Source organism: Oncorhynchus masou, chromosome 9, assembly GCF_036934945.1.
Source record: "Oncorhynchus masou masou isolate Uvic2021 chromosome 9, UVic_Omas_1.1, whole genome shotgun sequence".
Taxonomy (NCBI): domain Eukaryota; kingdom Metazoa; phylum Chordata; class Actinopteri; order Salmoniformes; family Salmonidae; genus Oncorhynchus; species Oncorhynchus masou.
Window position 1 is genome coordinate 29220506 of NC_088220.1, and position 12500 is coordinate 29233005.

Consider the following 12500-nt stretch of genomic DNA (forward strand, 5'->3'; position numbering starts at 1 on the left):
ATAAAGCAGCTTGAATTTGAATTTGAATTTGAGAGAGAGACAGAGAGAGACACACAGAGAGAGACTGAGAGAGACAGAGAGAGACAGAGAGAGAGACAGAGAGAGAGAGAGACAGTGACAGACAGAGAGACAGAGAGAGACAGAGAGAGAGACAAAGAGAGACAGAGAGAGAGCTCAATAGTGGCTAACGATGATGGATGTGGTGCTGAAGCCCAGTGATCGATACACAAAGCTTCTCCTCTACTATCACCTCCATCTGCAGCTGAGGCTGATCAGCTCCACCAAAAACACTGTCACCTTTCCTGGATCTCAGAGAGAAGACATTATCACCGTCTGACTGGCTGTTTCAGGACTCTCCAGTCTGCTTGCTCTGCTTCAGTAACTACAGCATCTGAGTGCTGTAGTCTGGCTGACTGTCTGAGTGCCTGTGCTTCAGCCAACCTCTTTCTATTGTCATGCCATCCCACACAATGACAAAGGAACTGGCTAAACAGGAAGTAACTGCCAACTGCAGACGAATGTTCTATCAATCAGATTAGCTGGCGATATCCGACTGTTCACTGATTCAGGTTTTGAATGATGCACTGCAGACTGTTTGCGTTCCTCTACTTGAGCAATAGAGGGATGGAGAATCAATTAAACAAAGATATTTGCGACAGAAACTATAGACTTAGCAGTCTCGTTTAGTCATTCAGTACACTGAAAGCTCTTAGTGGCTAGACCGCTAACAAATTGAAGTGAATGCTCTCAGGCGCCATGCCAGGCCGCTAACATCCTACACATTGGAATGAATGGTCGTAGGCGCTAAGGTAAGGCTAGCCCAGTCTGTTAACTTTATCCCTATTGAAGTGAATCTTCTAAGGTGCTACGGCTAGCCTTCTAGCGTTGCCCTCATTGAAGCCAATGCTGTGGGTCTATAAGAGGATCATGTCCTCTTTCTGAGCCTGGACAGGGTGTTACTTTGGCATCCCGTTGATCCGGATTGATGTGGATGAGGGGTCACTTGTCTCTGATAGCTGGGCCTGAAAGACCAGCTTCTCCTGAGACACACATATTACCCAAACCTGTTCAATCATTCTGAGATGGACACTGAGAGCTGTTCAGGTGTGTGTGTGTGTGTGTGTGTGCGTGTGTGCGTGTGTGCGTGCGTGTGTGTGTGTGCGTGCGTGCGTGTGTGAGTATGTGATTCTGTGTGCAGAAGGACAAGTACCTACTTATAAGTGTGTGTGTGCATGTGCAGATGTCTCTGTAATGTGTGTGTATCCATGGTGCAGTGCTGACTCAGGTGAACCCTGTCTCTATCTCTGTCTCTTCATCTCTCTCTCTCTCACTCACACACACAAACACACACAAAAACACACACATTTTCACTCTGCTCCCTGTGCCCTTGCCGAGTCAGGAAGTCATCTTTGGTGACAGTTTCTCTTGCTGCTGCAGACACCATCCATAAATACATGATCACCTGGATCCCTTGGGAATGGGTTCACTGCTGCCCCAACTCTCTTAGCAGATTGCCTTTTGACCTATGCATTTTGGCTATACATAATCCATTGTCCGTTTTTCGGCAAGGTAATACACAATTCACTTTTGTAACTCATTACTCACTCCTTAAACTCTCTCAAATATTCCATCAGTGATCTGCATATCAGAGTATACAGATGTAGGATCTTAATTTGAGCCAGTTTGCTACAGCCAGAAAAAAATCCTGCAGCAACAGGAAATGTGAATTATTATGTGGATTATAATGAATGGACATTTTTGTAGGGGTTGATACATTTTTTGTTTGGTCAAATCAAGTTTGACATTTTAAATTGGAAATTGCAAACTTTAGAAGCCTTTTAAAACCTTGGATACACTACAAGTTTGCATTTACTGCTGTGCAGGAGAATTCTCAGCAACAAAAGAGTGATCCAGTTAATATCCTACATCTGTATAGATTGTTATGATAATGTTAATATATTAATACTGTTTATATTGTAGAAGTTAAGGAATGAGATAAGGAAGCCAGTTCAAAGTACTGAGACCAGACTCAAGTGTTTAGTGAATGTGCCATGACTAGATACTGTCTGTCTTTCTGTCTTTCTGCCTGCCTGCCTGCCTGTCTGTCTGTCTGTCTGTCTGTCTGTCTGTCTGTGCCTACCTGCCTGCCTGCCTGCCTGCCTGCCTGCCTGTCTGTCTGTCTGTCTGTCTGTCTGTCTGTCTGCCTGCCTGCCTGCCTGCCTGCCTGCCTGCCTGCCTGCCTGCCTGTCTGTCTGTCTGTCTGTCTGTCTGTCTGTCTGTCACTCACCGTGCTATTGCTTGTATCTTCTGGATTCCCAAACATGAAAATCCTCGGGCCATCTGTGACATCAGCTCCGGAGCCCCATCGGGATTGGCCGACAAGAGGTGGAAGAGGGCCCTTGTGATCATCAGGACCAATCAGAATGTGTAATCCCGGGAGTCGCCTGTGCAGAATGGAACAACAGATCAATCAGTTACACTGTAATTGCCTCATAATGCAAAACAACGATACATTCTGGGGTAACTGATACAATGCAAAGAGTGGATACATACCCAAAGTGCTATGGCTTCATAACATATACAGTACCAGTCAAAAGTTTGGACATAGCAACTCATTCAAGGGTTTTCAGTTCTTTCTCTCCTTCTCTTTGCTTATTTGAGCTGTTCTTGCCATAATGTGGACTTGGTCTTCTGTATACCACCCCTACCTTGTAACAACACAACTGATTGGCTCAAACGCATTCAGAAGGAAAGATATTCTGCAAATTAACTTTTAACAAGGCACACCTGTTAACTGAAATACATTCCCGGTGACTACCTCAATGTAGAAAATAGTAAAAATAAAGAAAAACATTGGAATGAGTAGGTGTGTCCAAACTTTTGACAGCTACCGTACGTAATGTGTACTGAGTCTTTCTCTTCCTGTTAGAACCAGTCTAAGCAGCAGTGTGGTTTTATGGTAGAGGCCACCACTGTTCTCCCCACCCCCAGGCCTCCTTGCCCCAATCAAAGCAGTGTAGCCTGAAAAGCACATGACGTTGTGTTGGAGAAGAGGCACTCGAGCTTTGTCTGCTTGTCTGAATTAACATTTCATATCAACCCAGTTCAAAGACCGTTCCAACTGGCCCCTTTTGAAAGCTGTAAGAGAAAAGACAATTCCACTGCGGTTGAAAGGAGTTGAGCCAAGGATCTCAGAAAAACGGCACCAGCCGTTATACAAACATCAACTGTGGATGAGGCTGAAGTGTAGAGCAACATTCTGTGACCCAAATACGCTCAGACCGTGCTTTGTACACTAATATAATGGCTCTGAGTCTGAATATGTTCACCTTATCGAAATCAGTGGAGGCTGCTGAGGGAGGACGGTATATAATAATGGCTGGAACGGAGTAAATGGAATGGCATTAAAACACATGGGAACCATGTTTGATGTATTTGATACCATTCCACTAATTCCGCTCCAGCCATTACCAGGAGCCCGTCCTCCCCAATTAATGTGCCATCAACTTCCTGTGAGCAAAATAAAGACACAATTAAACACTTGTTTAGTGCCTCTCTGTTCTCTCAAGTGTCATTCCCATTTGAGTGGCTCCTGTTCCCTGAATGTCCCTGACATGCTGCTCTTTCACCAGGCCCGGTCCCCGGACACAGAGCTCCTTCTCCAGGCCTGGTACCCAGACACAGAGCTCCTTCTCCAGGCCCGGTCCCCGGACACAGAGCTCCTTCTCCAGGCCTGGTACCCAGACACAGAGCTCCTTCTCCAGGCCCGGTCCCCGGACACAGAGCTCCTTCTCCAGGCCCGGTCCCCGGACACAGAGCTCCTTCTCCAGGCCTGGTACCCAGACACAGAGCTCCTTCTCCAGGCCTGGTACCCAGACACAGAGCTCCTTCTCCAGGCCCGGTCCCCGGACACAGAGCTCCTTCTCCAGGCCTGGTACCCAGACACAGAGCTCCTTCTCCAGGCCTGGTACCCAGACACAGAGCTCCTTCTCCAGGCCCGGTCCCCGGACACAGAGCTCCTTCTCCAGGCCTGGTACACAGACACAGAGCTCCTTCTCCAGGCCTGGTACCCAGACACAGAGCTCCTTCTCCAGGCCTGGTACCCAGACACAGAGCTCCTTCTCCAGGCCCGGTCCCCGGACACAGAGCTCCTCCTCCAGGCCTGGTACCCAGACACAGAGCTCCTTCTCCAGGCCTGGTACCCAGACACAGAGATCCCCAGTGCGCAGCTAGGAAATGACCCAGACTCACACCGGGCTCCGAAGACGTGGATGTCAAATAAGGCAGCCCCCCGCACCTCTCTGATTCAGAAGGGTTGGGTTAAATGCAGAAGACACATTTCAGTTGAATACATTCAGTTGGACAACTGACTAGGTTTCCCCCTTTCCCTTTCCCTTTCATGAATAATGCATAGAGCTAATGCAGCTAGTTAGGCCTCCTATCTCCTCCAGACTCCTCTGACAACACATGCACCCACAGAGGAGCGATGGAAGGAGGAGAGGAAATAGAGAAAGAGGGGGGTGCGGGCGGTGCAGAGGGGTGGACTGTGGAGAGTAACAATAGAGAAGGGGGAGCAGGGGGTAGAGAAAGGTGGAAAGAAAATTGGCAAAGGGGGAGGAAGAGAAAAGGACAGGATATTGGAGGAGGTTGTAGTGAGGGGGAAAGAGCGAGAGACTTTTTAAAGAGGGTGAAGAGGGCAGCAGCACAGGGGGTGGAGAGAGAGAGAGAGAAATGCAGACGTAGAGAGAAGAGAAAGAGTTGAGAAAAGAACAGCTAGATGCAAGTGTTTTAGTGAGGAGAAAAAGCTGATCAGTACAGCATTTCTCTGCAAATACAGTACAAACATAGCCCAGCGGCAGGCATTGATTTATGGTCAATCGTTAAATAAATAATAAAACAAACCTACATTCATTATTGCACTATTCATCTCATACTGTTCTTTCCCTGCAGCTGTAAAACAGATGAAATGTACAAAATCAGGGCTGTTTTTTCCACTGGAGTAAATGTCTTGTAATAATGTGAGATCAGTACATAGACTTGACCCCACTTTAGAGCCACAGTCGGGATTTCCCTGTCTGTCTGTCTGTGGCTGGTGATAAGTCTGCCCCTAATCTGGCTCTGAATCAACAGTAATCGTGACTGCTGTGTTTACAAATATCTCCAAGCTGTCCACAAAATTCATCGGTACAGCTCGTAGCCTGTCTGTCTGTCTGTCTGTCTGTCTGGGCTTTCTGTCTGTCTGTCTGGGCTTTCTGTCTGTCTGTCTGGGCTTTTTGTCCGTCTGTCTGTCTGGGCTTTCTGGGCCTTCTTTCTATCTTTCTCTTTGTCTCTCACTATCTCTCTGCTACTCTCCATCTTGACTGTCTACAGAAGTCATCAGTACAGTTGCTTAAAGTCTGTCTTTCTTTCTCTTTGTCTCTCACGTTGTGCCACTTTCACCATCTTGATCGTCATTAGTATAGCTTGTAGAATGTCCAAGCTTTCTTTCATTCCTTCAATCTCACTTCCGCTCTCTCTCTCTGTATCTCTCTCTGCCACTCTCTCTGTCTCTCTCTCTCTTTCTCTCTCTCTCTGACACTTTCACCATCTTAGACTTTCCCTCTCTTAATATCACTCTCCTCTTACTCTCAACCATGGAACAATTACTTTGGATGAGCTTTTCTGTTTGCTAACCCACTCTGCATCTCTTGTCACACACTCTCTAGCTCTTATCCTCCAAATTTGAATGAACAAACACACACACAGAGACACTACCTCTCTGTTTATCTTCCACCACCCTCTCTCTGTCTCCCTCTCTCTGAGAGGGAGTGTTAAAGGGGAGGCACTGATAGCTGGACAGGAAACAGAGTCTAGTTGAAATCCAATTAGGCATGCTAAGACAAGCCAGGCAGCGACCGGACCAACTGACAGTACAGTTCAGGATAAATCTACAGTGGCTTGCGAAAGTATTCACCCCGCTTGGCATTTTCCCTATTTTGTTGCCTTACAACCTGGAATTAAAATAGATTTGGGGGGGGGGCGGGGTTGTGTCATTTGATTTACACAACATGCCTACCACTTTGAAGATGCAACATATTTTTTTATTGTGAAACAAACAAGAAATACGACAAAAAACTGAAAACTAGAGCGTGCATAACTATTGACAAAAGTCAATACTTTGTAGAGCCACCTTTTGCAGCAATTACAGCTGCAAATCTCTTGGTATGTGTCTGTAAGCTTGGCACATCTAGCCGCTGGGATTTTCCCCCATTCTTCAAGGCAAAACTGCTCCAGCTCCTTCAAGTTGGATGGGTTCTGCTGATGTAGTAATCTTTAAGTCATACCACAGATTCTCAATTGGATTGAGGTCTGGGTTTTGACTAGGCCATTCCAAGACATTTAAATGTTTCCCCTTAAACCACTCAAGTGTTGCTTTAGCAGTATGCTTAGGGTCATTGTCCTGCTGGAAGGTGAACCTCCGTCCCAGTCTCAAATCTCTTGAAGACTGAAACAGGTTTCCCTCAAGAATTTCCCTATATTTAGCACCACCCATCATTTCTTCAATTCTGACCAGTTTCCCAGTCTCTGCCGATGAAAAACATCCCAACAGCAGGATGCTGCCACCACCATGCTTCACTGTGGGAATGGTGTTCTCGGGGTGATGAGAGGTTTTGGTTTGCGCCAGACATAGCGTTTTCCTTGATGGCCAAAAAGCTCAATTTTAGTCTCATCTGACCAGAGTACCTTCTTCTATATGTTTGGGAAGTCTCCCACATGCCTTTTGAAAAACACCAAACATGTGTGCTTATTTTCTTCTGGTCACTCTTCTGTAAAGCCCAGCTCTGTGGACTGTCCGGCTTAAAGTGGTCCTATGGACAGATACTCCAATCTCCGCTGTGGAGCTCCTTCAGGGTTGTCTTAATCTCTTTGTTGCCTCTCTGATTAATGCCCACCTTGCCTGGTCTGTGAGGTTTGGTGGGCGGCCCTCTCTTGGCAGGTTTGTTGTGGTGACATATTCTTTACATTTTTTAGTAATGGATTTAATGGTGCTCCGTGAGATGTTCAAGGTTTTTGATATTTTTTTACAACCCAAACCTGATCTGTACACAACTTTGTCCCTGACCTGTTTAGAGAGCTCCTTGGTCTTCATAGTGCTGCTTGCTTGGTGGTGCACCTTGCTTGGTGGTGCACCTTGCTAAGTCGTGTTGCAGACTCTGGGGCCTTTCAGAACAGGTGTATATATACTGAGATCATGTGACAGATCATGTGACACTTAGATTACACACAGGTGGAATTTATTTCACTAATTATGTGACTTCTGAAGGTAATTGGTTGCACCAGATCTTATTTAGGGGCTTCATAACAAAGGGGTGAATACATATGCATGCACCACTTTTCCGGGGGTTTTTTTAAATAATTCTTTTCATTTCACTTCACCAATTTTGGACTATTTTGTGTATGCCCATTATCCAAATGAAAATGAATTTAAATTACAGGTTGTAATGCAACAAATTAGGAAAAACGCCTAGGGGATTTATACTTTTGCAAGGCACTGTATCTTCAGGAAAGGCCTGACAACGTCTTCTGAGGGTCCCACATGTGGAGCTCCTCCATCAGGCTCTGTCCTATTTTCCTGAGGGTCCCACAGGTGGAGCTCCTACACCAGGCCCTGTCCTATTCTCCTGAGGGTCCCACAGGTGGAGCTGCACAAACAGGCCCTGTCCTATTCTCCTAAGGGTCCCACATGTGGAGCTATTTCACCAGGCGCTGTCCTATTTTCCTGATGATCCCACATGTGGAGCTCCTACACCAGGCCCTTTCCCATTGACTGATATGATGGGGACTGACAAAAAGGCCTAATCGCATGGTCGGTGTTCTCAGCAGTAATAGATTTTTATATTTTATTATATTTATATATATATATTTTTTTTTTACCCAGTATTCTCCCCAATTCTGTGGTATCCAATTGGTAGTTACAGTCTTGTCTCATCCCTGCAACTCCCGTACGGACTCAGGAGAGGCGATGGTCTAGAGCCGTGCATCCACGAAACACAACCCAAATAAGCCACACTGCTTCTCGACACAATGCCCACATAACCTGGAAGCCAGCCACACCAATGTGTCGGAGGAAACACTGTGCACCTCGTGACTGTGTCAGCGTGCACAGCGCCCGGCCTGCCACAGGAGTCGCTAGTGCATGTTGGGACAAGGGCATCCCTGCCAGCCAAACCCTCCCCTAACCCGGACGACGCTGGAACAATTGTGCGTCGCCCCATGGGTCTCCCGGTCGCGGCCGGCTAAGTAATGGATTTAGCAATGAACTTGCAACAGACCCCTGTCATTCATATTGTAGACATAAAGAGGGAAGCAGGGAAACAGCCCTTCTGTGTAGTTTCTGAACTGCACACATCTACAACGGTACAACAATCTAGGCCGACATCAAGAGTCCTCTTTGCTAAACCTCTTTTTGGAGAACAACAGACTTGAGTCAAAGCCAACCACCTTAAATACAGAAGATACTCCCTGAAAGTGGAGAAATCCCTATCCTTACAAACCTTGATTAACTGATCTAGCCTATCCTTAATACTTAATTAGCTTTTATATGCGGGAGAGTAGTGGTATATGGTCCAATCCAAACCCTCAAACTGTCCACTTAGGAAGCAACACTGATTGACAATAAATTTCACATGCTGTTGTGCAAATGGAATAGACAACAGGTGGAAATTATAGGCATTTAGCAGGACACCCCCAATAAAGGAGTGGTTCTGCAGGTGGGGACCACAGACCACTTCTCAGTTCCTATGCTTCCTGGCTGATGTTTTGGTCACTTTTGAATGCTGGCAGTGCTTTCACTCTAGTGGTAGCATAAGACGGAGTCTACAACCCACACAAGTGGCTCAGGTAGTGTAGCTCATCCAGGATGGCACATCAATGCGAGATGTGGCAAGAAGGTTTGCTGTGTCTGTCAGTGTAGTGTCCAGAGCATGAAGGCGCTACCAGGAGACAGGCCAGTACATCAGGAGATGTGGAGGAGGCCGTAGGAGGGCAACAACCCAGCAGCAGGACCGCTACCTCCGCCTTTGTGCAAGGAGGAGCAGGAGGAGCACTGCCAGAGCCCTACAAAATCACCTCCAGCAGGCCACAAATGTGCATGTGTCTGCTCAAATGGTCAGAAACAGACTCCATGAGGGTGGTATGAGGGCCCGACTTCCACAGGTGGGGGTTGTGCTTACAGCCCAACACCGTGCAGGACGTTTGGCATTTGCCAGAGAACACCAAGATTGGAAAATTCGCCACTGGCGCCCTGTACTCTTCACAGATGAAAGCAGGTTCACACTGAGCACATGTGACAGACGTGACAGTCTGGAGACGCCGTGGAGAACGTTCTGCTGCCTGTAACATCCTCCAGCATGACCGGTTCGGCGGTGGGTCAGTCATGGTGTGGGGTGGCATTTCTTTGGGGGGCCGCACAGCCCTCCATGTGCTCGCCAGAGGTAGCCTGACTGCCATTAGGTACCGCGATGAGATCCTCAGACCCCTTGTGAGACCATATGCTGGTGCGGTTGGCCCTGGATTCCTCCTAATGCAAGACAACGCTAGACTTCATGTGTTTGGAGTGTGTCAGCAGTTCCTGCAAGAGGAAGGCATTGATGCTATGGACTGGCCCGCCTGTTCCCAGACCTGAATCCAATTGAGCACATCTGGGACATCATGTCTCGCTCCATCCACCAACGCCACGTTGCACCACAGACTGTCCAGGAGTTGGTGGATGCTTTAGTCCAGGTCTGGGAGGAGATCCCTCAGGAGACCATCCGCCACCTCATCAGGAGCATGCCCAGGCGTTGTAGGGAGGTCATACAGGCACGTGGAGGCCACACACTCTACTGAGCCTAATTTTGACTTGTTTTAAGGACATTACATCAAAGTTGGATCAGCCTGTAGTGTGGTTTTCCACTTTAATTTTGAGTGTGACTCCAAATCCAGACCTCCATGGGTTGATAAATTTGATTTCCATTGATCATTTTTGTGTGATTTTGTTGTCAGCACATTCAACTGTGTAAAGAAAAAAGTATTTAATAAGAATATTTCATTCATTCAGATCTAGGGTGTGTTATTTTAGTGTTCCCTTTATTTTTTTGGAGCAGTGTATATGAATGAACGAATGAATGTAATATATGATGATGAATGTAACGGTGTACTCCTGTTGTCTATTCCCCAGGAGCGCTCCATTGCATTGTTGTTTGTTTGGTTGGCGATGTTCCCACTTCCTCCGTTCCCTTCCAGACCTACTCAAATCTACCACTCCGTCCTGCGTTCCCCCTGTCAGCTCATTAGCATTATTAAGACAGACCCCGCCCCTGCACCCCTCATTTCATCTCCACTTGCAACAGCAACCAGGGGGAGACTGAAGTCCCCAATGCACTATTAAATACTAGGCCACTGGAAGATTAATTGTCTGCTGTGTTCCAGTTATCTGGGGTTTTGATCGGGTCAGAGTCAGAGTCAGAGAGACGACTACCTGGGTACTTGGGGTCACTATCTGTCTGCGGAAGAAGGTGAAGAGATTGGGACATTAGTAGGTGGATCGAAATCATACTCCAGTCCAAATCAACCCCTTGTCCTTAACTTGGTTTAAGCCCTTCCTGTAAAAGGGTGTGATCTCAAAGCATGGTTTTAAACAATATGACAACAGCTGAGATGGAATTGTCTCCATATTGCTTACACCTATCCAATCCTTCACAAGTGCCAAGGGATAGGAACTAGGGGTTGATTTGGGATTGTGCAAATCTAGGATGAGTGACCTCTTATGTCTAGACCAGACCTTTTTACATGTTCATAGATCATGGTGCTGTTATTCTTGGATGGGACTCTACAATTTAGAGCGGATTTTTCATGTACAGTATGTCCCAATGCCGGTCCATTGGCCTTCCCATAGCCTCGGCTTACAGGCCTCGCTCACGTTGTTCTCCAGAGCCTGGCCAACCCATAGTCTGGTTGTTCTCCAGAGCCTGGGTTCCGGCTTTCTAGGAAGTTTTTCCTAGCCACCGTGCTTCTACACCTGCATTGCTTGCTGTTTGGAGTTTTAGGCTGGGTTTCTGTACAGAACATTGTGACATCAGCTGATGCAAGAAGGGCTTTATAAATACATTTTATTGATTGGTGGTGGTTCTCCAGATCCTAGTGGTTCTCCAGAGCCTGGTGGTTCTCCAGAGCCTGGTTGTTCTCCAGAGCCTGGTGGTTCTCCAGAGCCTGGTGGTTCTCCAGAGCCTGGTTGTTCTCCAGAGCCTGGTTGTTCTCCAGAGCCTGGTGGTTCTCCAGAGCCTAGTGGTTCTCCAGAGCCTGGTGGTTCTCAAGAGCCTGGTTGTTCTCCAGAGCCTGGTGGTTCTCCAGAGCCTAGTGGTTCTCCAGAGCGTGGTGGTTCTCCAGAGCCTAGTGGTTCTCCAGAGCCTAGTGGTTCTCCAGAGCCTGGTGGTTCTCCAGAGCCTGTGGAAATTCCTATTGGAACAGTAGGTATGAGTGAAGCGCTGGCTGCCAGAGGCTGCTGGCTGATTGGCTGTGAGTAGGCATTGATTTTCTTTAAACAACCACCGCTTCCATCCCTCTTCAGAAGAGCAAATTATCAAGAGAAATCTCATTTAGGGTGCTAGCATTGCTAGTGTACTATATATTTTTTTATGTATATTTCAGAAATTGTTCTGATTTTATTTTTATATAATTTGGTTGAAATTATACAACCTCATGTTCCTATTCAAATTGTTGGGAGGGGCAAAAGGCCCAGCCATTCAATGGATTGGTTAGGAGAAAAAATAATTGACGACCCGACAGTCAGTATCTGACAAAATGTGTCTGGGGTACTGCACAATATAGATCTACAGTAATGTCTTAATGACCACCATTATTGATTGGACTGGTGATCGATTGGCTGACCAATTGGTTAGACCAATCTGTCTCCCCAACAGTAGGACCTGAGCCACAGGACCATGGTTCATGCTATAGGATCATTGGGACATCCCTACCCCATTATAGTCGTTAAGGTTAGGGTTAGGTAAGGGTTGTGGTTAAGGTTAGGATAGGAATTAAGGTTAGGGTTTAGGGATGTCCCAAAGATCTGGGGATTGCATTGACCATGCCTCAGGACTACTTGGCCTGACAACTCCCAGCTGTCTCTGTCCCCAGTCCACCTGGTCGTGCTGCCGATCCAGGTCTGCTTCTTTGCCTGCGGCTATGGAACTAGCTTGTCCCGGACCTGCTGTTGGCCTGACGACTCCTGTCTGTTGGTTATGAAAACTGTTTCACTGAACACACTGCTTTGTTCAAAAATTTGCTGTTTTCAACTCTTTCTCTCTCTCTCTTTTCCTCTCTCGCTCTTTCTATCGCTCTCTCTCTGAACCTCTTGCAAGAAAGGCATTTCACTGTACTAGCCACCGTTCTTCTACATCTGCATTGCTTGCTGTTTGGAGTTTTCGGCTGGGTTTCTGTATAGCACTTTGTGACATTAGCTGATGTGAAATGGGCGATAT

The 12500-nt window shown here is 46.9% G+C and overlaps 1 protein-coding gene across 1 annotated transcript in view; it reads right to left on the reverse strand.

The window, feature by feature from the left end:
* Window positions 1–12500, reverse strand: part of LOC135544985 (uncharacterized) — a 56145-nt gene that overhangs the window by 40347 nt on the left and 3298 nt on the right. Inside the window, 1 exon segment of the mRNA XM_064972663.1 lies at window positions 2288–2444. The gene's annotated coding sequence lies outside the window, so the exon portion shown is untranslated.